The sequence below is a fragment of the Canis lupus genome, chromosome 21, assembly GCF_003254725.2.
Source record: "Canis lupus dingo isolate Sandy chromosome 21, ASM325472v2, whole genome shotgun sequence".
NCBI classification, from domain to species: Eukaryota; Metazoa; Chordata; class Mammalia; order Carnivora; family Canidae; genus Canis; species Canis lupus.
Window position 1 is genome coordinate 42,212,364 of NC_064263.1, and position 26,949 is coordinate 42,239,312.

The 26,949-nt window shown below is 51.7% G+C and overlaps 1 protein-coding gene and 1 long non-coding RNA gene across 2 annotated transcripts in view; one reads left to right on the forward strand and one right to left on the reverse strand.

The window, feature by feature from the left end:
* NAV2 (neuron navigator 2) overlaps window positions 1-26,949 on the forward strand; it is a 722,151-nt gene that overhangs the window by 234,749 nt on the left and 460,453 nt on the right. The window lies entirely within an intron of this gene.
* Window positions 5,187-9,595, reverse strand: LOC118351812 (uncharacterized). The gene is made up of 3 exons (XR_004807900.2): window positions 9,157-9,595; window positions 7,777-8,216; window positions 5,187-7,116 (listed from the first exon to the last, which is right to left on the reverse strand). It is a non-coding gene; the product is annotated as an uncharacterized LOC118351812 (long non-coding RNA).

Here is a 26,949-nt window from a genome sequence, read left to right on the forward strand (position 1 = left end):
TGGGCCTCACCAATAACCTTCACTTGGACCTGCGGGTCCACTACCACTCTCCCAGCCCAGGTTTTGCTGGGTTGAAAAACAACTTTTCGTGGTAGTTAAGAGCCAAGCTGCCGGAGTTGGAATCCCTGCAGTTTACTGGCTGTGTGACCTTTGGCAAATCAGTGAACTTTGCTGTGCCCTTGTTTTACCAATAATAATCTTACCTCACAGGTTGGTAATGAGGATTAAATGAATTAATTGATGTGGAGCGATCAACACAGTGCCTGGCCTAATGTCAGCAACTCAATAAATGTGACATAAGATGGGTAAAAAAAAAAAAAGTGCCCCAAATTGCCTTGCCCACCTCTTAAATTTGCTGTAAAACTCAAATGAGCCATTCATTCATGCAATAAATAATTATTGAACACTTTCTATGTGCCCCTACCTGGCCCGAGGTCCTAGAGGTGAGCTGCCTGCCTTTGGGGCCATCTGGTAGAGGGCTTTGCAGATGTCAGGTTGTACAGATCAGAGGAAGGGGTGTGGTCTCACCCGCATTGGAGCCTCTGAAGCAGAGCTCTTGAAAACTCCACCAGCAGCACAACCCTTCTTCCATTGGAGTTTATGCAGAACTCCAGTTGAATAAACAAACAAAAATAGGGCAGCTCTGGCTGCTTGGGTAGGAGGGAGACATAGCAAGGGGCTGCATCCTGCTCCCCTGCTGGCGCTGTTGCTCTCTGCTCCATCCCCAGCCCTGGGGCCCAGAAACCCCTTGGCTACTTAGAACCCGGTTGAAACCCTTGGACCTGGCGTGGCTTATGTCTTTCTTTGGGCTCCACAGACATCTCTCTCTCTCTCTCTCTTTCATTTCCTCTCTCTCCTTTCTTAATTAATAAAGTCTATTTTTAGAGCAGCTTTACTTTTATAGCAAAAATGAGAGGAAGTACAGAGTGTTCCCATATGCTCCCATATACCCGTGTCCCCACATATAGGCAGCCTTCCATGCTATCAACTTTCTGCACCAGCGTGGTGCATTATCACCGAAAGTGCATCATTTCCATTAGGGTTCAGTCTTGGTACCCCATTGCCTTTAAACATACATCCCATTGGTATAGTGGGTACATGTCTGAACGCTAGGGGCCCTAGGCCCCCAGCCCTGTGGGCCAGAAGGCAGAGGTCATGCTAAGTAGAGGTGCCTATGGCTGTCCTGTTCTCAGAGCCTCTGTCTGGAATTTCCCTTGGCTCCTTTTATATGACGGATGGCCAAGCTCTCCAGGCCACAGTGAGAATTAGGATCAGAACTTTCCCCATTCCCAGTGTGCCCTCTGTTTTTTGGAAGTTTTCCTTAAAGACCCCTCTGGCCACCACAAAGTTCTCATTTTTAACATCCAGCATGGTCCTCTCCTTCATGACTTCTGGACTGCCTCCTGTACCATGTCTTCGTGCTCGAAATCACATCCAAAAGAGAACTGTAATAGAGTCACCAGAAGGGCTGCATGTCCCTAAACTGAGGAAAGCTCAGAATTCATTGCCTGAGAGGCTGGGATTGTCAGTGCTCACTTGATTGTTCTGGTTGACCTCCTGGACCATGAGTATGTCCTCGACATGCACACACATGCACACACACACAGAGTTTCAGCACTTAGGTGGATTTACATTCATATTCAAACTCCTCTTGGGAAAATTTCCTCATCTGTAAAATGGGTATAAAATAGTACCTCCTCCTGTGGTTGTTGTGAAAGTCAAACATGAGAGCACATAGAAAGCGCTCAGGACAATGCCTGGCACTGAGTGACTATTCAGTACATATTGGTGGTCGGTTTTGTACGGATTTGCTATTAGAAATGCATCTCATACACATAACCGTTATATAAAATACTTCTGAGACATACAAAGCTATAAGGAATCTGCTCAAAAAGGGACAGCATCAAAGGTGACAGTGGAATGATCCATGTCCTTATCACCTGTGGGATTGTGAGCTTCATCACACTCACAGCTTTCATGTATGCAGGGCCTATAATGTGCTGGGCGCAGTGCCTCAAAGGTGATTCCAGTGACTCTTCCCAAAGCAACCATCAGGGAAGGCTTGTGGGTTTTTGTGTTTTTTTTGTTTTTGTTTTTTTTTTCCTTTCAGGAAATTGAAGCCATAAGCCTTTCAGCTGGAGGCTCCAGCTGCCTCTGTATCAGCCACTGGGGGGACCCTGCTGTCATGCAGCCCTTGCCCCAACCCTGTCAGCAAAGTGCCGTCCTGCCCCCACCCCACGTGCCCTCGGAGCCGTTTGTTTGCATGATCCCCACTTTATCTGACAGTCCACACGTAGCTGCACAGCTCTGGGGGCATCTCCCCTGGCTGCAGAATTTTTATAAGCGGCACACAGTGGAAACATTGGCAGGGTCCTTTCCCCTATTTTCCAAAATATAGCCCTGTACACTGTGTATGTGTCCACATTTAGTCTTGCACGCCCCCGCTGGGGGGCCAGAGGCCCGGAGCACGTGGCGTCTGGGTATTTACGTGTGTGTGTTTAGTGCCCACCTCTCTTTATCAGTATTCAGAGATAACCATTTCTGCCTCTGTGTGTGTGTGTGTGTGTGTGTGTGTGTGTGTGTGGTCACTGTGGGTCTGTGGGCCGGCCTGCCTCCTCCAGCAGTGTCCAAGGGCACACTCATCCCCGTGCGTGTGTGTTTGGAAGGCTGGGTGCATGCCCACCTCTCTCCCAAGGGTGTCCACAGACACGTGTAAACTATCCCTCTCTTCTGCTGTCGCCCTGTCCCAGGACACTCGGGCCGGCGGGGCGGGGTGGCTGGGAGAGGAATGTTTAGTCTGGCAGGCAGGCCGCAGCCGAGACTCCCTGTGGAGGACCCAGGAGGGCGCGCGGCCCAGGGCTGCTCCCAGGGCCCTGGACCATGGGGGAGACGGGGCTCCCCGAGGCACGGGACCTCCTGCCTGGGCCGGGCTGGGCTCAGGGCAGCTCCCCTGGCATGAGTACCGGGCCGGCTCCGAGCCAACCCCGCTCCCGTTGAGACAGGTGCCTTACCTTCCTTCTTTTCCTTTTCTTGGTTCTTTTTAGTCCTCTGAAGAATAGATTTCTGGGCAGAATTGAAGCTGGGCTGGCGTCAGCATGTACTGAAGGCGGCAGGTGTTTGGCGGAGCTAAGACTGAAAGCTGGTTCTGTTGTTAATGGACCCATGATCTTGGGACAGGGACAGTTGCTAAAGGTCTGAGCCTCGATTTCCTTATCTGGAAAATAGGTGTAAACATACCACATCTCAGACTCGTTCAGGAGCCTACGTGATGAACTCTATGGAAAGCACTTAGTAGGTTCTCTATGACTTCTTGCCCCCCCTTTTGTTGTGGAATTCTCGGGGTAACAGCTTTATGACTGGACCAGCAGGGCAATGCCGTGGATCTCTAGGAAGAGAGCTGTTTATTTCTGATGACCTAGTTGAGGGGCAGAGAAGGGAGGCTCAGCTTTGCAAATGGCTTCTTTGGACTTACTGTAACTTGAGTTTAAACTCTGACATTGGATTTTAGTGGGTGTTGGGAGGGCATTTTAGGAGGAAGGTGGCAGCTGGAGGAGGGGCAGGATGGAGTTCCTGCAGAAGGCATGCACCTGCCTTCCCAACAGGAGCCAGGTTGATGAGCTGGTAACCAGCCCCCCTGGGGAACGTCACGCGAGTTCATGCACTGGGAGCCGGGGTGACAGGCGACTTGGTGCGTCGCCGTGCAGCACTCTGGTGCTGGGAGGAGCTGTTCTAGGCCGTGGGGCTTCCCAGTAACAAGACAGGTGTAAGCCCTGCCCTCCAGACCCTGGCACCCTGGTGGATGAAGACACGAGATAAACACAGGAACCAAGAAAATCCACATTGGCTAGTTTCCAGAACAGCGAGTGCTATGAAAAAGACTAAATATGGTGGTTGTTGGTGAAGAGTGAGTGGTGAGATGCGGGGTTCCACTTGGATAAGGTGGTCCTAGGACAGGTCCTGAGGCGATAGCTTTGGTGCAACCTGAATGATAAAAAGACAGCAAAACGAAGATCTGGGGAGGGGGAGCTTCTAAAGCCCTCCTCTTCTTCAGAGTCAGGGCCAAGTCCTCACAGTGGCTGTCAAGTCCCTGCACCCTCTGACTTGCTTCTCTATGACTTTCCCCCAGTCATGCCACTCCAGCCATCCTGGCACACACCTACCTCAGGGCCTTTGCACTTGCAGTCCATTCTACCCAGAGCATATTCTCATGGATAGCACGTGGCTAACTCACTCCCTCTGTGAAGTCTTCCTTAAAGATCTCCTTCTCCATGGGCTCTGGATCCTCCCTTACCCTGTGCTATTTTTTTCCCATAGTCATCATCTTCCAACGTACTCTTTACTTATTTATCATTTGTCGTTCTCTCCCTCCTATAAGGCCCATAAGGGTGGGGGTTTTTTGGTCTTATTTTTGTTTTATTCTTTGATGTTAACAAGTACCTAGGACTGCACCTGGGGTATAGTAGTTATTTAATAAATATTTGTTGGATGGATTGATGGATGGATGGATGGTTGGAGAGATGGGTCCCTGGTAACTCAAGGCTCACCTTTGTCATCAGGAGAAGCAGTGAGTACCGTCTGAGTCTCTACCATGGGCCTAGCCCTATGCTAAGCTATGGTGATGGGGACACCCATCAGATCTGACACAGAGATGGGATAGGACAAAGAAAAACCAGCTGAAAAAACTTGCGTCGGGTTGAAGAGAACAGGGCTCCGAGGGGAGTTACGTGGTCTGAGGACCATGAGAAATGTGAGAAGGGGAGAGAGTTAGGGGTGCGAGAGGGACAGAGACGAGCACAGTGAGGAGGAGGATGGGCTCCCTGGGACCCAGAGGAGAGAGATCCATCTTGGCTAGAGCTGAGGGGCCGGAGTGGCAGGAAGAGGATGGAAAGATCCCCACCCCCACCCCCACCCCCACCCCACCCCCACCCCCCACACCTGACCACGTTCTTCTAATGCAGTCTCAGATGTCTGGCTACAGGAGAGCATTGCTGTTCCCACAGGCCTGGGTTCCTGTCCTGTCTCTGCTCCTTACTCAGTATGTATCCTTGAGCAAGTTACCTAACGGTTCTGTGCCCTGTCTCTGAGCCTGGGCCGAATATTCCCTCCTTCACGAGTGTATCGTAGGGCTGAAATGCAACAATCTAATTGTTTAAAAAAAAACAACAACAACAGGCTTTGGAGTCAGGCTCAAGTTCAAAATTCTGGGTCCGGCTTTTACAAGCTGTGTATCCTTGGGAAAGTGACGTGACCTCTCTGTTCCTCGGCTTCTTTCATGGTCAATGGGAATCGCATCCGCCTTATAGTACAGGTCCGGAAGATGAGATGAGACAACCGGGGAGAGTGTAGTATGTGTCGTTTATGCTATGAAAGGGCTCAGCCCGTGGCCTGGCCCTCAGGGGCCTGCAGGGGCCAAGAGGACATTTGGAAAAGGTGAGGCTGGCTGAGGCGTGTAGGATCGGTTGGGGCCACAAGCTCGGTGCCTGCTGTGCTGGGCCGGGGCTGGGGGGCCGTGCTGGCTGTGGGAGCGCACACTTCGCACCTGCGCCCTCCCAGCAAAGGGGAGCCCTGGACTCTCACATGTGGCCCTTCCCGCCTGGGGAGGTTGATCACCCTCCAAGGTGGGGTCTCCAAGGCTCCCTGCGGCGGTGCCAGCCCATCCGTGTCCAGGACCTCCTGGAGGACAGCCCAGAGAGGGAGGCAGCCCCTGGTGACCCCCGGCTGAGCATTCGGAGCAGGGGGGGCCGCTGGACGGGAGGTCCTGGTCCTGCCTGCAGGATCGAGAGCTTGGGCCCCATCCCAGCTCTTGCCTGTACCACATTGTACGAGTTCCCTAACCTGAGCCTCAGTGTCCTCATCTGCCAACAGGAGGTCGCGGGAGCCCCCAGCAACCACGGCTGGGGGGAGGCTTAGGTGAGCCGATTCACGCGAAACGCTGCACGCGGGGCTGGCGCATGGCAAAGGCCCAGTAAATGCCGCGCGACCTTAATCTCCCCGGGAAGATCTCCCGTTGCTGACACCCCGGGAGCCGGTGCGTCTCCCGCCCACGCTGCCCCCGGGGTTTGGCTCCCTGGATGCTCCCTGTCCTGGTCAGGAAGCGCCTCGCTGCCCAAGACAAGGGAGTTGGACTCGTCAGGCAGGAGCCGAGCCAGTGGACATTATGTTCCTTCCCAGGAATGGGAGTGGGGATGTTCCCGGGCAGGGAGCAGGGCTGCGGGGCAAGTGGGGCAAGCGGCCCGCCGTCTCGGCCCTTCCCCGCTGCCCAGAGAGGGGGCCCTGCGCACATGGGGTGTGGGCCTCCCGCATTTGCACATGTCCCCATGGTCCAACACACGCGGTGACACAAATCTGCACTCACACCCACACCCACACGCACATGGCCAGGCTTCATCTGTGTTCGTTTGCACCCACGTCCCCCGCACGTCCGAAGCCGAGGGGGGGGGGGCGGTGGGGCCCTATGCACATACTCACACGGGGGGCATTTCTCCATCCCCGTGTGCTTACCCCGACTCACGGGTCCCCACACGGGGACGGGCACTCACGAGCACACTTACATAAATCTGCATCCCATGCACACACACCCACATAACCAGGTACACCAAACCCCCTCACCGGTTAGCCTTCTGGAAGCATCCATCGCTATAGTCTCCAGATAACACAGCACACGCCCTGTCCCCCCAGCACTCCCAGGCGTTCTTCTGCTCCATCCCGGGGGCATCGGTCTCCTGACCTGGCTCTCAGCACCCTCCTCACCTGTGCCCCCAACGTGACATGGCCTCTATTCCCACCAGACGTCCGCTGGAAATACAGGAGTAGGCAAAACCAGCTCTACCTTCTCGGAAACAGGGTGGGCCTTCCCTGTCTCCCTTTCCATACGTGCCTCCTGCTCTGGTTTGGGGCTCCGTGTCCCTTTCCCTTGTCGCCCTCCTCTCTCCCTCCTCCTCTGAGCCCCAGCGCCCAGCCCCACTGCCCAGCCCGCACCCACCCAGCCTCCCTCGGGTGCGGGGTTCCGGGGAGCAGAGCTCAAACGTCCTCCTAGGCAGAGCGATGTACCCTTCTCCGGTGTTTCTCCTTCCCCTGCCAGGCCAGGGGGACCAGAGGGGCCGTCACGGCATTTTCCTAGAAGAAGAAGAAGAACAGTAATGTTGATAATTGAGCCATGTTGGAGCAACTCCCCCAAAGGTGATTGTGCCTCTGTCTGAAAGCAGGGAGAAGTAGCTTCAGGGGGTGTTGGCTGTCACTGGCGTTTTTTCTTACCTACACTCACACTCACACTCACACAGCCGTCTTGGAGAATTAATTTTCTCTTTTCTTGCTCTCCCCCTCTTCTCCCTCCCATCCTCAGGACAGTTGCTGGAAGGGAAGAGGGTGCACACAGATCCCAGAAAGGCAAGGTGGGCTCGGGTGGGAAGGACAAATCCTGTTAGCCAAGGGGACAGGGCGGAGGCTGAGCTGGTCTGTTCTGGACGGTGCCAGTGGATCGGCCATCACGCCTGGCACTCTCCTGCCTTTGCTCTCGGCACCCCTCCCTGTTATGGTCCCATCAATGCTCCCAACTCTGCTGGTCCAAGTACCCCCTTTTCGAAAGCCCTCACCCCTGTGTCAGTCCAGAAGGACTCTCTCCCCCTCGGCACCCCGCATGGGCGGTCATGGGCACTTTGGGTAAGATTTCCTCCACCTTCCAGTTTGAGGGGCAGCTCCTGAGGAATAAGGCCTGTGCTCCCCCAACCTCGGGCCCCCTCATAGCCTGGCACAAGGAACACTCAATAAATTACGTACCTTTATCTTCATTTCTCTGGATCTGTACGTGATAATATCTACATCATCTGCAGACCATCTGCAGAGTATAGTTCAGAGCAGGGAGGGCTGCCCTGGCCCAGCCAAAGTCCTTGACCTGCACAACAGGAAGCCTGATTCCTGGTTCTGCCTCTATCACTCGTTGGCTTTTTTGACACTGGACAGATCACTTAGCCTCTCCAGATCTCTGTGTTTTCATGTGGAATAAGGAGAGACAGGAGTTGAACAAGGACGGTGGTTTTTCAAACTGGATTCTGAGGAACCGTAGGGTTGCAGAAAGAGATGACGGAGAGAGCAAAGGCGAGAAGGGAAGAGGTGATGGCTGCTGGGTGGGGCCCGCTGCTGCGAGGGCAGCTCCTCCTTGCTCGGTTTTATCAACTGCGGTTCCACACAGGATTACCTTCTGACAAAGGGTCCTGCTGCTAAAAAAGGAAAAAGAAAACTTTGTAAAACCCTGGCCTACATGCTTTGAGAGGGCCTTTCCAGCCCTGACAAGCCAGGATTTGTCATCTGGGTCACCCCATAAGATGCCCATGCAAAGAGAAAACAAAAATAATTCTTTCTTTATGGATTTAGGGATATCTTTCCTTTTGTTTCTGAAAGTCAGTCACCTTTCACACACCCCCCCCACCAAGACTAGGGGGGTCCTCTAACCTCCCCTTGCCTGGACTTCCTCATCTCCAAATGAGGATGCTGGAGCACTTCACTCTTGGGGTTTTGTTTTGGTTTGTTTTTTTTTTTCCACTCTTGGGGTTTTTAAGGAGACTTGTATTCAGTGAGTGATGCAAATCCCCAGCACAGAGCATGGCACCCGGAAAGTGTGCTCTGAGCGGTGGCTTCGGCGACCACTGCAGCCCCAGGAGCCTCCCTGGGCGTCACGCCTGGCTCGTGGCTGGGGTTTGCAACCCGGAGGTAAAGATTGCTCCATGATTAGGAACCAGTGTGCTGTGAGACATCTAATTAGCCATCGTCTTCCCAGGAGACAGCTCAGTTGTGTAATTTTTATTTCCATATTTTATACACCCTCCATCAGCAAAAAAGACCCGGGCCAATCTTTCACCAGCCTCATTGTTTGTTTGCATTCCAGCTGTGCCAATTGCCCCCTTCTCGTCTTCCCACGGTTCCCACCCACCAGGGAACTTGCCTGCTGGCAGGCAGGGTGAGGGTGCAGGGGATAACTTTGACATGTTGCTTCAAAGACCCATCTCCAAGACCAGCACGCTGAGAGCTGCTGTATTGGTTGGAGCTCCCGTCTGGCTCAGGGGAGGGCCAGGGACTGCATTACCCCCTTGTACCATCTGGTTGTAGGGAAGGTGTGGTGTGGTGTGAAGGGCACTAAGTTTGGCATCGAACAGGACCCACCTTTGTCTAGCAATTTCATTCACCTCTCGGAGCCTCGGCTTCCTCAGCAGGTAAACCAGGATCCAAGAGACTGTTGCAAGGTCGGTCCTTCAACACATATTTACCGGGTCCCCCAGATGAAATGATGCCCATGGTAGAGCTCTGCAGACTGGAAGTGCTGTCCAGATAGGAGTAATTCTCATAATTGCAGTCTGTCCTCAATTATTCAAGGTTTTATCAAGTTTGGATTGTGCAGACTCATTATTATGAGATTATTAGACCGGCCAACCCCTTCCTGCCTGCTGTGGCCTGTTTTGTGGTTTTCATCTTGGTCAGTTCAAAGAGGCTGATTCCCTGGAGCAAGCCCAGTAGGGATAGACTTGCACCCTGAGGTTATCATTGATGGCGGTTGTTTCTCTCCCTTTGGGATACTCATTCAACCTCTGACTTACTTGGGAAAATAAGTAAGAGACCGGGGGTGCTGTAAAAGAAATAGAAGCTCAGGTCCCGGACGTCCACAGAATCCATCGGATCAGGAGGGCAGAGACCCCATAGCAAGCACCATTCTGGGAGCAGAGCACTTAGGCTCACATGCTTTTAAGTGGATATTATTAGTCCTACTTCACACCTGAGAAAACTGAGGCCCAGAGAGTTTGTCACTTGCCCAAGGCCACAGAGCTGGTGAGCTGTGCAAGCCTGAAGAAGCTGCGTCCCTTTGACACTGTACTGAGGTTGTCTGCCCTGCGTCCACCTCCCCTTCCAGGTCTGAGCTCCTCGGGGGCAGGAGCCAGCTCTTTTCACCCTAGTGCCCAGCAGAAGCCCCCTCCTCAGACGCTGACCACTGAGATAGCGCATTCTGGGGCCCAGACTCCTCCCAGTCTCTCCGCGCTAGCCTCCCCTCCTAGTCACATCCCAGAAGGACCTCTGCCTTCCTGATCCGCCTGCCAGAAATTCAGGGGCCTCTGCTCAGCTGCCAGGTTGTTGAGGCAAGCGAAGGCTTGACCGGGGCCTGGGGCTCCTGGCCGAGCTCCTGGATCCGTCTTCCCAGACAGAGGGGGAGGTCCCTGGCAGGCAGGACCCTGGCCTTACCTGCCAGCAGGGCCGGGGGCCGCTCAGCCCGCCAAGAGGCTGCGCCACTCACAGCTGCCAGTGGAGACAGAGCCCAGGAGGCCTGGTCGCTGGTTGCCTGGGGGTTGAGAAATGTGCTGGCTCCAGTCTGGCTCCTTCATCTGAGAAACAACGGAACCTGACCCAACAGCCTCGTGTTTGTTTCTGCAGTGTCTGGAGCAGCCATACAAATCAGGCCTGCCTGACAGGGCCTGGGCCCAGGGAAAAGCGGCCTGTTCTTTACCCTCGCCTCCAGTCCATGTTCAACAGGCTGCTGACACGGGAAGCCTTCTGTGTGTTTTTGCTGGGACCAGGACTGATGCACGGGCCTCATACCTATGCGGGGCCCAAGCCCTGGGTGTCACGGAGAAGCTAAGCATGTCTGGTTTCCACCTTTGTCTGTTGAGATGCATTGGGAAGAGCCCCTGCTCAGAAGACAGACAGGCCTGGCTTGGATTCCAGCTGACACTTACCAGTGGTGTGGCCTGGGGTGAGTCACTTAACTTCTCTGAGCCTGTGTCCTTATTTGCCAAATGGTGTTAATAATAGCAAACTTACAGGGTGAAATAATGTGTTCAAATTGCCTAGCACATAGTAGATGCTCAATAAAGGTACATTCCTTTCTCCTTGCCCATCACACCAAGGTTTCCAGACTTTCTCTTGCCTCTCACTTGTGTCCACAGGGTGCAGAGAACCCAGAGCTCCTGCTTCTAAACCAGCCACGGTACAGCAAGTTTGCTACGTAGGCTTCCCTACAGTCTGGCCTGCTGCACCTGATTGCCCCCGCATTGTCCTCAGCACACACAAGTGAGGGAGGCGGCATTATGTGAACACACAGGCTCTTATCAGGAAGCAGCCCAATAAAAATCTACGTATTGGCCTACTCCATGCGTCCATCCATTCGTTCATAAAACATTTACTCACTTTTACCCTGGGAAGGGATCCCAGGAATGCAGACATGAACAAGACACAGTCTCTGCCCAGAATCTAGTTGCTGGAGCAGATGGACGCGTGAAGAGAGAAGATTCCTGGGTGAGGTACATTGGGAGAAGTACAGATTTATGGAATACTTCAGAGATGAGGCTCCACACTCACCCTGGAGAACCAAGGTAGGCTTCCCAGAAGAGGTGCTGCCAGAGTATTAAGGGATAACCAGGTACTTTCTAAAGAGAACATACAAAGGCCTTTGGGCTCCCAAGAACATGTGCATATGTACTAGTTAGAATTTGCCACCTACCATAACAAATGTCCCCAAGTGATGTCATACAATAAAACTATGTTTCTCGCTCATGGGAAAGGTCCAGTACTGGTGTTCCCAGTTAACTGGGTGGTTCTAGATGCTCTCTTCCAAACAATGATCCAGGGACCCAGGCACCTCCTGTCCATGACTCTGCTATCCTTTAGAGCCTCAGAATCTACCACTGCTAGCCATGTCCCCAGGAAAAAAATGAAGGGCCTTTTAGTGAGTACAGAGTCGTATCCATCAGCCCATGTGAAAAATTTCCAGGAGCTGGGGAAAGTTGGAAGAAGTTACGCAACAGAGTGGCGAGAGATGCAGTTGTACTTAGGAGGAAGACCAGAGCGTGCAGGTGAGATAAGCCAAGCTGAGGAGTCTGGATTTTATCCTGAGAGTAGTGCAGAGTCACCAGAAATTTTTAAGCAGGGAGTGACACATCAGATTTTGCTTTTTAGACTAATTACTCCAGCTGCAGTGTGGAGGAGAGAGACTGGGGGGAGTGGAACCAGTGAGATAGGTACTCTGGTGATCCAGGCCGTCCTGCCATAAGGATAGCGGGCAGATGGGGGTTGCAAAGAAGCGCGGGGATTGGAAGTCATCCTAGGAGGCAGTCTGGGTCATCGATTGGCATCTGCATCGGGGCAAAGCTTCAAATAGCTTTCAGGTCCGTATCTAGTTCAATGGCTAATTGAACCTCATGCTCATGAAATTATAGTCAATACAGAGCAGCTTGTTTGAGTGCTGTTTCCACCAGCCTGAATCTCATCTGTTAGGGATGCGGTCAATAGATTTGGACAACACATTTGCTAGCTTTTGAAGGCATCAGACATGTTTGTGTTGTTCTCTGAACATCTGTGTCTTTCTTTCTGGGTCGTGCTCTGTTCTCTAGGTCAGTTTCTCAATACCTTTGTCTCCCCCTAGAGAAGCAAGGACTTGCCTCTGAGTATCTGTAGGAAGATGGAGGTTTGCTTGTCCTTGGAAAGGGTTCTGGGTCCATGGCTCTCTATTCTCCAGAAGGCTCCCTCTAACTCAGGGACACTCACCAAGAAGGGGCCCTGTTGCCCACAGTTCTTGAGTCTGGGAGGCTGGGCCACTTGCTTCATGCTGGAAGAAAGAAGAGATCCAAGTCCCTGCAAGTAGTTTTTTTCTTGAAATCTTTGAGTCTTTTACTCACCCTGAAGGATGCTGAAACTTCAGGTTGTCCACACTTTCCAGGTTAAGATAAAAGACCTGGTCGGTCCAGAGCCACTTGGTATAGACCCATACCTTGTGAAATGCGATCATGAGTTTCCTCTTGAGAAAAGGGAGCTTCAGCGCTGGGAGCTGAAAATATTCAAATGGGTCAAATGTGGTCCTAGTACAGCTCATCGGTTCGAAAGTATGGCTTCTTGGAGGTACAGGTGAAAGGACTTCTAAACCTTCTTGTTTCTGTCCATTCAGGAGTTGGGGTTTGGTCTCCTGGCGACATGAAGGGCCATGACTTCTAGCTTCTGTATTCCCTGGCTACCGGCCTTGTGTCTGCCTTCAGACTCTGCACTAGTCCCAGCTTACCTCTGTGCTCATGACCCCTGACGCTGTTCCCTTTCCCAACCTGCCTGTCAATGCCGACACCTGTAAGGTGATCTGGGGTCCTTTGCAACTAGTGAGGGTTTTGTTCTCTTCATTTCCAGGAGACTTCTTAAGCCAGGCTAGTGAATTACTTTTATTTCAGTTACAAATTTGCGGCAAAATAAGAATAGCTGTAGTTATCATTTATTGAACACTTACGGGGTGGTGCTAAACACGCTACACATGTCATCCTATCAAGCCCTCACGGTAATCCTGGGGGGGGGTACATATCGTTACCCGGCTTATAAGGGACACTTAAAGGATTGTGTGCTTCAAGCCCCCTTTTCTGGAAGCTCCTTCTGCCAATCTGTATGGTTTCAGCAGGAACTACCTGGTTTCTGTGTGACCCACCCCTTGCGCCCACATGAGTGATCCCAGAGTGAGCACTGGAAAAAGGCAGAGCCAGTTGTTCCCTTCCCTGGGAAGTTTGGTACTGGGACTGAGAGGAGATCAGTCTCTCTCTCAGTGTCTGGACAGTAATGAGTGAAACACAGGGACCTTCCATAGCCATGCTTTCTACTGCATGAACCAAAAAAACAAGCCTTGGGCTTGAGAAAACAGAACTTTCTGGAAGCAATAATGTGGTAGAGTAAGATAGATATGAGACAGACCGGGCTTTGGAGCTTTGCTTTGCCAGTGACTAACCATGTGGCTTGGACTGATACTATTAACACTCATATTATCGAACACTTATTAAGTCCTTGCTACCTACCAGGCATTCCTCCAAACGTGGACTTATATGCACTCTGCATTTGTCCTCTTAAGGACAGAAGGTAGTTTCCGTTATCCCACAAGGACACTTTTACCCACAAGGACGCAAAGGCCCAGCAGAGTTGACGTGCCTGAATGTACACAGGTGGTCGGATGCATCTCTTAAGCCTTAACCTACCCACCTGGAAATAGGGAGAGTACTGGCCCTGGTGCAGAGAAGAGTTAGCACAGCAGGCTGAGACTGCTGACCTTCTGAACGTCGGCCTTTGTCTGGTGGATTCCTGGAGGGACCCCTCTATTCCTTGATAAAGGAAGGGTGGTTCACCATGCCTAAAACATTTGTGCAAACAACATGGCTTTTGCTTGAGGACTCCTGACCCATCTCTACTGCGGCTTTGTTGCATGAAGGAGAGGATGAATTCGATTCACTGCTTGGGGAGGGTTTAGCCACCAGCAGCGCCTACAGAAGAGACCTTCTGTGACCGGCCCCATAGGGAGGGCACAGCCTGCAAGCAGAGGCCCCTGGAGCCCTTCCACCGCCACCACCATGACTATTTTTACTCCTCTGATAATTGTACTCTAGGACTGGCATCCTATGGAGAATGGCAAAGTATTTCTAGATATTTTATCAACAGAGGAAGTATTTATTTCAAGAGGTTTTCCAGTTTTTAATAAGGTTGTGCGTGGGGAGGACACTTTCCGCTGCTGTATTTTTAGGTTGCTTTTCTGGGAAACTGAGCACCACAGGCCCACTGGTGTCGAGTAGCAGAAAGAAGCCTGTTGCTGGTGGAGGCCTTCATGGTCTCCTGCTTCCTTCTCAGAGGAGGAAATGGAGGCCCAGAGGAAAGAGATTTTCTGGGTGTCTCACGGGCGGCCCAGGGTGGAATGAGGCCTGGTGGCAGGGCCGGGCACAGTGGTGAAGCCACAGGACCCTGCACTGACAGGCCAGCCTTGTGTGTGCTCAGGAAGGTGGAGTAGGATGTGGGGAAGCGTGGAGAAAGGGCCCAACCCCTGGATCCCCTCCTAGGAATGGGCAACAGAGTGTAGACATTCAGTTCTATCTAAAACTTGGTTGTCAGCCATGGGATGGCGTATTTGAATTCAGCGGGGCTGAGAGGAAGGAGGAAAGGCAACTAATAGCCTCCTGCTTGTTCATCAAAATCAGTGTGTATGTGTAAATGAAGCCGGGTCTACAGGTGCCAACAAAAAAGACAGAACCCACGCAGCAGGTTATTGCCTTCGAAAACACCATTTGGGCTTTAAAACATCTAAATGGTTCAGAGCAAAGTGCGACTTGGGGCTGAAGTTACCCATTTAACAAATTCCATCTCATAGCTCGGTCATCTGGAATGGTATTTCCCGAAGCGGAGCTATTAATAGTAGGTGTTCTGGGAAGAGACGTGGCTTTGGTCAATAAGTTTGGGTAACGTACGAGTCAACAGAGTTGAGTGGGTATCTTTACTGCGGGACTTGTCAGAGCCTGCGCATGTGCATTGTGAAACCCTAAGAGAAGTTTGCGGTATACGTATATATATATAAATACAAATAACCTATGTATGATACTGTCCATAATACACAGCATTGCCCAGACCTATTCATCCGAGGATCTCCTGCTATGCAGTATCTTATGGGACCATCGTTTCAGGGCCTACTTTAGGAAACACAGTTTCAGATGGTGTCACCCCATCTCCAAGGCCTAAGAGAATAGGGACGGGCTTTAGCCAGCCCAGTTTTCTGGGCCAAGTGGCTGGGTTGTGAGCTAAGGGTTACAAATGTAGGGCTCCAGAAAGATGACGTACCGGCTTTGGGCCCTTTAGGGATTCTCTAAAACCTGGTTGTGCTGAAGTCTGACACCCACAGCCAGGTGCTGCTCTTGTAAAGGGATCTTGTGGCACCAACGGAGTTCAGCACACCCGAGGGACAGCTCTCCCGGGATCCCTGCTGTCTATCAGGTAGATAGATGGGCCCTCTAGCTGGTCAGCTCACCCTCCTGTGCAAGCAGGGGCTGATGTCCTCCTGGGGGGCCGGGGGGCTGTTTAAACTCTGAGTGAGAAGTGATCTCCAAAGTCTCTCCCAGCCCTGGGATGTCTTTTTTTTTTTTTTTAAGATGTTATTTATTTATTCATGAGAGACAGAGAGAGGCAGAGACACAGGCAGAGGGAGAAGCAGGCTCCCTGCAGGGAGCCCAGTGCGGGTCTCCATCCCAGGACCCTCAACCACTGAGCCACCCAGGTGCCCCCAGCCCCGGGACTACTGAGTATCGGTGGTTCAACTCTGTAAAATTGACCGGCAGCAACATTCCCCGGTCCCCTTACCTGCTAACATTCAACCCATCGGCAAGCCCCTCATTTCTACCTACAGGTGACTCTCCAACCCACCCTTATGGATCTACCTCTCCTGGTGCTGTGCTAGTCCAGGTGGCCGTCATCTTCTGTCTGGAGCACTGCAGGGACCTCTGAGCTGGTCTGTCTGCTTCAACTCTTGTCCTCTTTAATTTTTTTTATTTATTTTTTTAAAGATTTATTTATTTATTCATGATAGACATAGAGAGAGAGAGGCAGAGACACAGGAGGAGGGAGAAGCAAGCTCCATGCCAGGAGCCCGACATGGGACTCCATCCCGGGACCCCAGGATCACGCCCTGGGCCAAAGGCAGGTGCTAAACCGCTGAGCCACCCAGGGATCCCCTCTTGTCTTCTTTTAAACTGTGCCTCACAACAATCAGGGACTTCAGCCTCTTGGAAGAAGGGCACAGTCCTCCCCGTGACCCACAAAGCCTTCCCCGAGCAGACACAGCAGCAGGCTCCCACCCCCTGCCGGCGTGTGCACCTGCTGTGTGAGACACAGCTCCCTGTGCTCCTCACGTGGCTGGTGGCTGGTCCTTCTCACCCTTCAGGTTTGGGCTCACACGTCACCCTCTCTAGGGGAACACAGCCTTCCATCCCCACAGCATGCAGCTGCTCTCTCTGTTTTTCAGAGCACTTTGTTTCCTTCCTACCACTTAAAACAATCTAAAATACAAGTTCTGTTTACTTACAGCCTGACCTGTCTCCCCCATCCCTCCCTCCGGTTTCCATCTAAAATGTGAGCTCCCTAGAGGCAGAGACTTTGCTTTGTTTGTGCTGTATTCTCAGAGAGAGCAGTGTGGTGGCAAATAGAAGGCCCCGAGGAATCCCCTGGAGCCCCCTCTGTGCCCACTTTCCCACAGGAGCTGCACCCTTGGTGGTGGCTTTCCCATTCCCGCCACCGCCTTCCAGTGTCATCCAGCCCCACCCAGCAGCACTCCCCGGAGAGGGCTGGTCCTCGAAAGTTCTGGACTGTTTCATCAGCCCTGCGCCGAGACACAGAGCCCTTTCCTCGTGTGAGAATTGCTCAGCACAGGGTTAGGAAATCTTCCTTCCTGGAGGGCCTTTTAAGCAGAGAGACTCTCATCCTTCTGGGGCTGTGTGGAGCGGACTTCTGTCTGGAGATGGCAAGCGAGAGGAGCTTAGAGACGTAGATGACCTCAGGTGTCAGACCTGGAGCTGCGCTGCTGGGCTCTCCCTGACTCCTAACCGGTCGCTCCAACTGCTTCCTCTCCACCTGGGCCCTGGATGCGCCAAGGCGCTGTGCACGGAGTTGACGGCTTTGATTAAGCAGCTTTGATCTCTGTTGAGCATCTCGGAATAATATCTTTGCTCTCAGCATCTGCGCCAATTCCCAAAATAGTTTAGCCCAGCCGAGCAGGAGGGGGGCTGGATTGCAAAGTGCATTATATGAGAGATTTAAAAAGAAAAGGCAAGGCAGCTGCAAACAGTCAGGGGTGTGTGTGTGTGTGTGTGTGTGTGTGTGTGTGTGTGCACGAGCACACACCCCTGTTAATATGGGCACCCAAGGCCCCCGGGAGACGATTACCATGCCACCAGTGTGCACCAGCTCTGTGCTCGCGGCGGCTGCCTGCTGAGAGCGGGTGGGCAGCCTGCAGCAGTCAGCGCCTCGAATCAAGAGGCAGTTCTGTTGGAGAAACAAAAACATCAAAGGCCTTTGCTTCTATTTACTTGGCTTTCACTTGTTTTCACTAAGACATTTGGAGACTGTGTGCCAGGTTGCATTCTGCATGTCCGTCCATCTGGTGTGGGCCTCGGGTTTGTGCGTGGAGTGGGAATCACCATGGTTTTGAGGTACCGATCCCACCTGCAGTTGCGTGAGGGCCCCAGCATGGATGGGTCTAGGTGTCTAAGTGCCGTGACGTATTTGGGCACAGGCTTCCCGCAAAGTTGGGATTCAACCACTTCTGCATAAACACATAGATGTTTAACTACGTGTTAAACTATGTGTTTAGCGATGTGCCTACATGCAGCCACCCTGTATTTACGCGCTGCGATGCCTTCGTGCGTGCTCTCTCATCACAGGGATGAGCCCGTCAATGCTTGGGGCTGTGTGCGTGCACACAGGTATCCATGGGTTGGCACGTTGGGTGGTGTGCACACATGCACGTGTACACTGGCTGTCTTCTGCTGGGTTGGGATCCTGGAGGGGGCTGGTATATGCACCAACAGGAGAATGCACGTGCGTTACATTTGCAAGGGGTGAAATCCAGAAATGAACACTGGGGAAAAAGGTGTCTGATGTCAGGGCATTTTGAACTGTAAGTTATTATTGTCTCCCCTTCGGTGCCCATCCCCTGGGAGCTTGGCCCTCGTCTATAGCTCCTCCGCATTCATAAGTGGAAAAAATACCCATCTCTCTTGGAGACCCTTTGTTCCTCCATGGGAAGCATTCCTCTGTGCGAGCTGGGTGTTGCTCCAAGAAGCCTTTGTTCCTATGGTGGCCACAGGCCAATGGATATGAATTTATGCATCTAATATAACCCCTTGTGCTTAAGGCTTTTGTACTGATGCCGAGAGATGTGGGAGCTGGGAGGCAGGCTGTGGTCTAACATTCCTTAGGATCCAGCCATTCGTGTGCGTTCCTTTGCTCAGAGGATCCCCCAGCTCTGGGTCACAGGAGCCGTGGAGGCTAGACCTTCACTAGAACTAGAGAATAAAGCCCTGGGAGGGAGTAGTCTTTTTTTCTAGGGCCCTAAAGGGGTTCTGAGCTTCTAGGAAGAGGTCCAGAGATGGTTGGAGTGGTTGGGTTTTAAGCTAAGGGGAGAGTAGGTACCAGAGGGAGGACCTGAAAAAGTCCCAAATCCGACAGATGCGCCATCAGGCCAGGGCGGACTATAATCAGAGCACTGCAAGATGAACCAGTTAGTGGCATTATGTGTGCCCGGGGCGGGTGTGTGGGGGTGGGGGGAGGGGGGTTGGCTGAGGGTCACACCTGCTATTTCTCAGTGGTACTTTCCTGGAGCGCTATATTGAGAAGAAGAACTCTCAGGCCAAGGAAGGATGAGGATGGGTAGATCAGTTTCCTGTTCCTACTATAACCAATGACAGAAATCTAGTGGCTTGTAACACGCAAATGTGGTCTCTTCCAATTCTGAAAGTCAGAAGTCCAACATAGGTCTCACTGAGGTAAGATCAAGGTGTCAGGAGGGCCGCATTCCTTCTGGAGGCCCTGGTGGGGGGGTGGGGTGGGGTGGGGGCCGACTGTCTCCTTGCCCGTTTCAGATTCTAGCCGCTGGTCATATTTCTCGGCCTGTGGCCCCTTCCTCCGTCTTCACTGGCCAGTTGAGTGTTGCTCACGCCGCATCTCCCCGATAGCAGCTCTCCTATCTCCCTCTCGCACGTACGAGGACCTTTGTGATTATGTTGGGCCCACCCAGGTCATCCGTATCATCTATCTCGAGATCCTGATAATAGTCACATCTGCAGATTTCCTCTTGCCGTGGCACCTACCGCAGTCACAGAGCTCAGAGGTTACTGTCTGGACATCGTTGAGGGGCCACAATCCTGCCTACTACAGTAGGGACAGATTAGTAATGTCTGCCAGGGCCCTCATAGGAGTTTGGGGGGATACGAATACCAGGCACTCCCCATCCCTGATCTGGTACCTGGTTACAGGTAGAGTTGGGTAAGGGACATTGACAGGCAGGTGGGGTAAGGCAGGAGACAGGAGAAAAAAGGGACTGACATTTATCGAGCCTTCACTCTACACCAGGCACCTGCTATGTGACTCAGAGGCATGTCCCATTCGTTAGCATCACAACTCTTTGGATGAACAGGTAACTAGTATTTTACAGCAGAGAAAACCAAAGGCCAGGGAGGTCATGTGGCTCACCCAACGTCACCCAGCTGGCAAATGACAAGGGAGAAATGCAAAACCTTTGCACCCTGGCCGAGGCAGAGGATGGAGCAGCTTCTGCTGGGGCCACAATCTCCTTTAGAATGGAGCTGGCTGCACAGGCAGTGGAGCTGCCCTGGATCGATGACACTGCCTGACACGGAGCTCTTCTCTGGAGCCGTGCCCACCTTGCAGATTATCCCCCAGCTTGGCAAGTGGGGTTGAGTGAGAGGCCAGGGCTGGGGGCTTCGGCCCTATCAGCAGAAATGCTAATGGCCTCCCTTGCAAATGTCAGGAAGTGCACACCCAGCATCTCTGAGTGTGACTTTGCCTGAACGTGGTTTGCGTTCCAAATGTCTTTATTACCGACCTTGAGGGGCTGTGGAGTGAAGCTGGCTGAGAAAAAAATGGAGGTGTGGAGTGGGAGCTCTGGTTGCTTTTTTGTTTTGTTTTTAATACAAATATTCTAATCAGTGCATCAGAACTGTTCGAAATGGAGCAGAAGAGGCAAGCAGGCTGGCTTCCTCCTGCTTTTTGTCTTTTGTGCAGTGCTGGACGGTCACCCGTGGCAGGCAGGGATGTGGCTGTATGGCCCCATCTGAGCAGGTGGTATGTGCCATGTACCCCCAGACTGGCCAGAGGGCAGAGGGCAGAAGGGAGGGTGGGCTCAGGGTCAGGAGGGTGCAGGGCCTGGGGAGCTTACAAGGGTCAGGTCATGCTGGAATGTATTTTAGGGCCAGGGTGCTGGCCAGGGGCAACTGTGACAGGACCAATATTTAGAAGGAATCATACAGCAATTTTCAGAGACCTAGGCACTATGCTAGGTGCTTTATATATAAAGTCATGAATCCTAGCAACAACACCATCAGGTATGTATTATCCATTTCCCCGGTTTACAGATATGGAACAGGAGGCCCAGAAAGGTCAAGTAGCTTGTACAAAATCACACAGCTTGAATGTGGCAAAGCCAGGACTTGAGCTAAGCTGTGACTTACTCTATAGCCACGTCTCCTCAAGTATTGCAGGAGAACACTGACCCCTTCAAGCCCGAGCCTCAAGAATTTCTAAAGGTTCCACGGCAGGCAGGGGCCAGGGGGCCAGGCATTGCCAGCCTCTTCTGCACAAAGCAGAGGCAGGGTAGGAGGTGCTGCTTTCCCTCCAGGTCTCTCTGGCTTGAACTGCTGTAGCTGTCTCCCCCTGGTCTGTGGTCTGGACGGCCCCGATACAGCTCCTGCAGCAAACTGCCCCCCAGCACATGGAAAAACCACAGCCCTGATGGGGCTGGGGCTGGGGCTGAGCATACACATGCCTGCACACGTGTGTGTCTGTCCACTGTTGCAGATTCCGGTTGGGCTCTGTCGTTGGGCTCCCAGCAGTCATGGAGATGCGGGCACCGTGCATCAGTTGGTGCCTCCCTGGAAGCGTGCAGAACAGTCCTCGGGTCAGACCTAGGGCCAAAGATACCCTCTGCTCGTTGAAATGCCCCTGCCCCCTTGATCCCCACCAAGCCTGGAAATTCAGAAACCTAACTTCAATACGAAATGAGCATCTGCTGGGCAGTTGGTCTCCGCCCTCACCAGCAGCTCTGGAACCATCCTCCATCGTCATTCTGACTGTGAGGCAGGCAGCCTCACACAGACACAGCCCCTTCCACAGACAAGGAAACTGAGGCTCGGGAAAGTTAGATAACTCGTGTCTGCAACAAGCAAGTGGCAGCACCAGCACCTGCATCCAGATGTTCCAGCTCTCAACCCCAGATGCCCCCTCCACACCTTTCTGTCCCTGTGGCCAGTCCCTCTTAGGGGCTGTGCCCTGACCCCTGACTAAGGTGGAATGGATGCAGAGTCAGGCCGCCCGACACACCCTTTCCTGAAGTGGGGGAGCAGAAGGGGACAGAGGAGGTGGGTCCTGGGGGGGCAGAGCTGGGGCGAGCTCTGCATCCCGCACCTGCTTCAGGGAATGCCTGGGAAGGAATGGTCACGGAACATCTATTGTGTGCCAGACACAGTGTAGGACTTTCACGTTAATCCCCCCCACTCCACCCCACCCCACCCCATGGCCGCGAGTTAGAGTATTAGTCTCTCTTACAGAAAAATGAGGACACTGAGCGGCTGAGGCAGTTTACGAGCTTCCGGAGCGCGCGTGGGGCAGAGCGTGTCTGCGAGGGCTGGCCGGTGCCTGCGCACCTGAGCAGTGGCTAAAGTCTCAGGAATTTTGTGAGCTCTGTGTTCAAGACGGTCGTGATTAAAAATTAAATTATATAACCTGACAGTGAAGTGCACTGTATTAAAAACGAAGGCGATAACTCAAAACCCATCACTTTCATCACTTTCTTAATAACTTTAATCCCCTGTTTGCACTTGCGGTTATTTACATCTGCTGTTTCACGGTGATGGAGATGCTATTTAAAACGTTCTCTATGATGGCTAGTTCCGCACATCCCTTCCCAACGCCACATTCAAAGATGTCCCATCGGTAGCTGGAAATGGGCCATGTGTGGGTATTTATACCACAGAAAGAAGCAGACACTCCAAATCAGGGCTGGTTTTCTTTTTCCTGGACAGCCAGCTGTTTAACATTTATCTGCACAGTCTTGCCTGATAGGCCTCGACTGTGGCATGTTTCAGGACAGCCCGGTAATCCGGGGGAAAGGGGCCCAGGGTCATGAGTCTGGTAGCTCAGTCCCCAGGGAGGACGGCCCTTCGCCTGGCTGGGCAGCGAGCTCTGTCTCACTGTCGCTGCCGGTGGAGCAAAGATGTGCTCGGCGGGACCAGTCCTGGAGAGTGCCTGCTGATGGGGACCCCTGAGACAGCACCAGGCCGTGCTCTTTCCACTCCGCTCCGGTCGGCCTTTAGGGTAACAAGGCCATGTCACACCTTTGACCTCTGACTATCACACCCTGGCAGCAACACAAGTCAACACTTGTACAATTACTAAGAGTAGGGAAGTCAGAGAGTACAGATAAGTCAAAAGGAAGTAAGAATTACCCAAATTTCCACCGTCTAGGAATGATCACCTACCTATCTTCCTACCTTGTTTGTGAACCCTCTTGAAGGATAATATTATCCATAAGTTTTGTAACTGGCCTTTTCTTCATTCAACATTAGAAGCATCTTCTCATGTTAATTTTTTTTTTATTTCAGTGGCCGTATAGTGTTCTATCATATAGACTATGGATGCCTCCTATTTTGGAGCAGTTAGGTTTATTCCTGTTTTTCCGTGCCAGAAAGGAATATTCTTCCAATGAATCCTAGTCTGTTTCCTCTGGATAAATTCTCTAGAGTAAGATTGCTGTGTTCAAGGGTATAATACACTTCCATATCTGCATCTGGTCAGTGGGTTAAATGTTCCCTCTACTTCCACCACTTAATCTGAGATTGAAACAAAGCAGTCTAAAAAATTTTAGAATGAGACTATCACTCCTGTTTTTATGGTCTGGAGAGAATAGATTGTAATGGACACTTAATAACTCTAAGAAACAAAACAGATGAACTCAGGGGAAGGGAAGGAAAAATAAAATAGGACGAAATTAGATGGTTTGGGAGACAAACCATTAGAGAGGGTTAGCTCTAGGAAAGAAACTGAGGGTTGCTGGATGGGAGGTGGGTCAGGGGATGGGGTAACTGGGTGATGGGTATTAAGGAAGGCACGTGATGCAATGAGCACTGGGTGTTGTATGCAAACGATGATTCACTGACCTCCACTCTGAAACTAATAATATACTATATGATAATTTTTAAAAGAACATCTATAGCTCAATAATAAGAAGATAAACAATAGTTAAAAATTGAACAAAGGATTTGAACAGACACTTGACCAAAGAAGATGTTTGAGTGGCAAATAAGCACCTAAAAGGACACTCAACACCACTGATAACCAGGGAAATGCAAAATAAAACCATAACGAGCTACCTCTACATACCCATTGGAACACTAAACCACAACAGCATGATGAATACTGGCAAGGATGTGAAGCAACTAGAACTTTTTTCTGTTGCTGGTAGGAATGTGAAATGATGCCACCACTCTCCAAAATAGTTTAGCAGTTCTTGCCGAGTTAAACATATATTCATCGTGTGTTATGGGTTGAATTGTATCCACCCCCTAAAAAGCAAAACAAAACAAAACAAAAACAACAACAACAAAAAACTATGTTGAAGTCCTAACCCCTGGCACCTGTGAATGGGACCTTATTTGGAAACAGGCTCTTTTCAGACATCCTCCAGTTAAGATGAGGTCATTAGGGTGGCCCTAATCCCAAGGGTCCTTCTATAGGAAGCGAAATGTAGACACAGACGCACAGAAGAGCATGCGAGGTGAAGACACAGACAAAGAGGGAAGGTGGCCCCGTGAAAACAGGCAGAGGCTGGAGTTTTGCTGCCACAAGCCAGGGACTGGAGCTGAGGCTGCCAGAAACTGGATGAGGCAAGAATGACTCTCTTCCAGAGGGTCCTTAGGGAGCAGGGCCTTGCCAACACCTGGATTTCGGATTTCCAACCTACAGCACCGCGAGACAATAGATTTCTGTTGTTTTAAGCCACCCAGTTGGTGGTACTTTATTCGACAGCCCTAGGAAAGTAGATACACATGTGACCCAGAACTTCCCTGCCTAGGTATTTAACTAAGAGAAATGAAAATACGGAGTCACACAAAAGACTTCTCTACATATGAGCGTAGCAGCTTTATTCGTAATAGCTCCAAACTAGAAACAGTCCAAATAGCCAACAAGTGATGGATATGCAAATTGTGTTACAGCCATACAATAGAACACTAGCCACCAATTAAAAGGAACGAACTACCAGTGCGTGTGCCAACATGAACCAACCTCAGAAACATGCAGGATGATAGAAGCCAAACAGAAAGACGCCGTAGAGAATAATTCCATCCATGTGAAATACTGGAAAAGACACATTTAATCCCTAATGACCAAAAGCAGAAGGTGGAGCTTTTAGTGATGGAAATGGCTCTATCCTGAGTGGGGTGGTGGTTACAATGTCACATTTAAAAAACTCATTGAACTGAACACTTCAAGTGGGCGCATTTTATTCTCTGTACGTAAGCTATTTCTCAATAAAGTTGGCCTGAAATGGGAGAGCTGTTTGCCCAGGGTCACACAGTTCTGATGGCCAAGAAAGAATGTGAGTGCCATTATCTGAGTCTCAGTTCAAGACAGCTCTTGGGAGGAAAAAAACCATCCCACCGGGGTTGCCGTGCAAAGCCCTTAGGTGTGCTACGCAGACCCTCTTGACACACTTGAAGAGCTTTTCCCTGGAAGGCATTCTTCACAGCTCATCAGGGAGGATGTCTTCTCTCAAGGGTCCTGTAAGAGCACAGAGATTAAGTAAGAGCTTGACTCAAGCATTTTCAACCTGCCAGGCCCCGCGCGGGGAAGAGAGGCCCAGGTGCACTTCCCCGTGGGACAGAGGGGCGGGAACGCCGGGACGTGTACTGCACAGTGGGACACGCGGCGTGGCAAGTCCGCGGGCCGTGCTCCGTGGAATATCCTCCTCTGCACACCTCAGCAGGCCACCGTGACTGCAGAGGTGCCCACGTATCCGTGAGCTCCCGCTGAAGAGTACTGCTGAGAGGCAGTACTGCTGAGTGGTCAAGAACCCCTTTCACCTGATGCTTGCTGGGCCTCAGTTTCATCATCTGTAAAAGGAGCGCATGATATTGCTTTGAAATTTTGCTGAGAAAGAAGCGCAATCATATACATGAAGCGCTTAGCGCGTCGGAGCACAAGGTAAAAGCTCGATGTGTGGGAGCTTGTTTTATCATTTGAATTATTCTTACCCATCCTGCTTCATTTAAGAGTCTGCGGATGATTCAAGTGAAAAAGTGAGGTGGGTAGGCCCGGTGGTTATCCACCTTAGACTTCAGAGCAAAGACAGGGCAGATGGCAGCTTTGACAGGTGGCATCTGTTTCTGAAAACCATTTCTGGCAAGATGAGTCACAAAGCGTAACAGGATATGCCTTCTTTCTGACCTAGAAGGATGAGTATCTCGTTGGGCCAGACCCTGGGGGACCTTGAGTGCCAGGGTAAGGAGTTCGTGCTGTGTTCCACGTCCTGTGTTGTAATCGAGGACCAGAGAACATCCTGGAGCAAAGCGTGACCTGACGAAGATGAATCTAGGATATTAACCAATTAAATCAATCTTACTGGGAAAAATACAGTCTGTGTCCCTATGAGCATAGCTCACAGGAGCCGTCACCTGGAGTCTATACCAGAGCTGGGGGCTCTGGGCAGGAGTGCGCAGAGGGATCTTGGCTTAGCACCAGCACCCTTAGGACCAGCTTCCTCCTAGGGCTGCTCTGGCCTGAGCGGGCACGGCTGAGCCACAGGATGGGTTTCGGGTAGAGCCCTGGGTCAAGGCAGCCCCAACCCCAGCCCCTCTGTAAGAGGCGCCGAAGAAGCAGGCCCAGGATCGGCAGCGAGGGATGTGGTTGCCTGGACATTGCTCTGAATCAGCCATGACTCGAGTGAGAGGCCAAGGCTTCCCACAGACGCTCAGCATCCTCCCCTGGACGTGCTTGGATTTGTGGACAGAGAATGATCGGCTTTCCTCTCCTTTCTTTTTTTCTTTTTCTTCCTGAACTCCCCAAGTCCTGCATGTGTACAGCAACCAGTAGCACGGAAGTGTAGGTGGCATAAAGCAAGAGCAGGGCTTCCACCTTCATGCTTGCCCGGAGTGCCCTTCCCCCTGCCTGGAGGTAACCACAGTGAACGGTTTGGTGCGCAGCTCATGCATTTACATGCGTTTATGTCCATACCCCACTCTAGAGCTTTGTTAGCATAAGTGGAACCATCCCGTACCGAGCATTCTCCGCCTTGCCTTTTCGCTTGGCAGCTTTCCACGGCAGCCCCTATAAATTCACTTCTTCCCTTCTAATGGAGGCAAAGCATTTCATACTTTGCATGGACTATAATTTCTTTAACTGGCTTCCTGC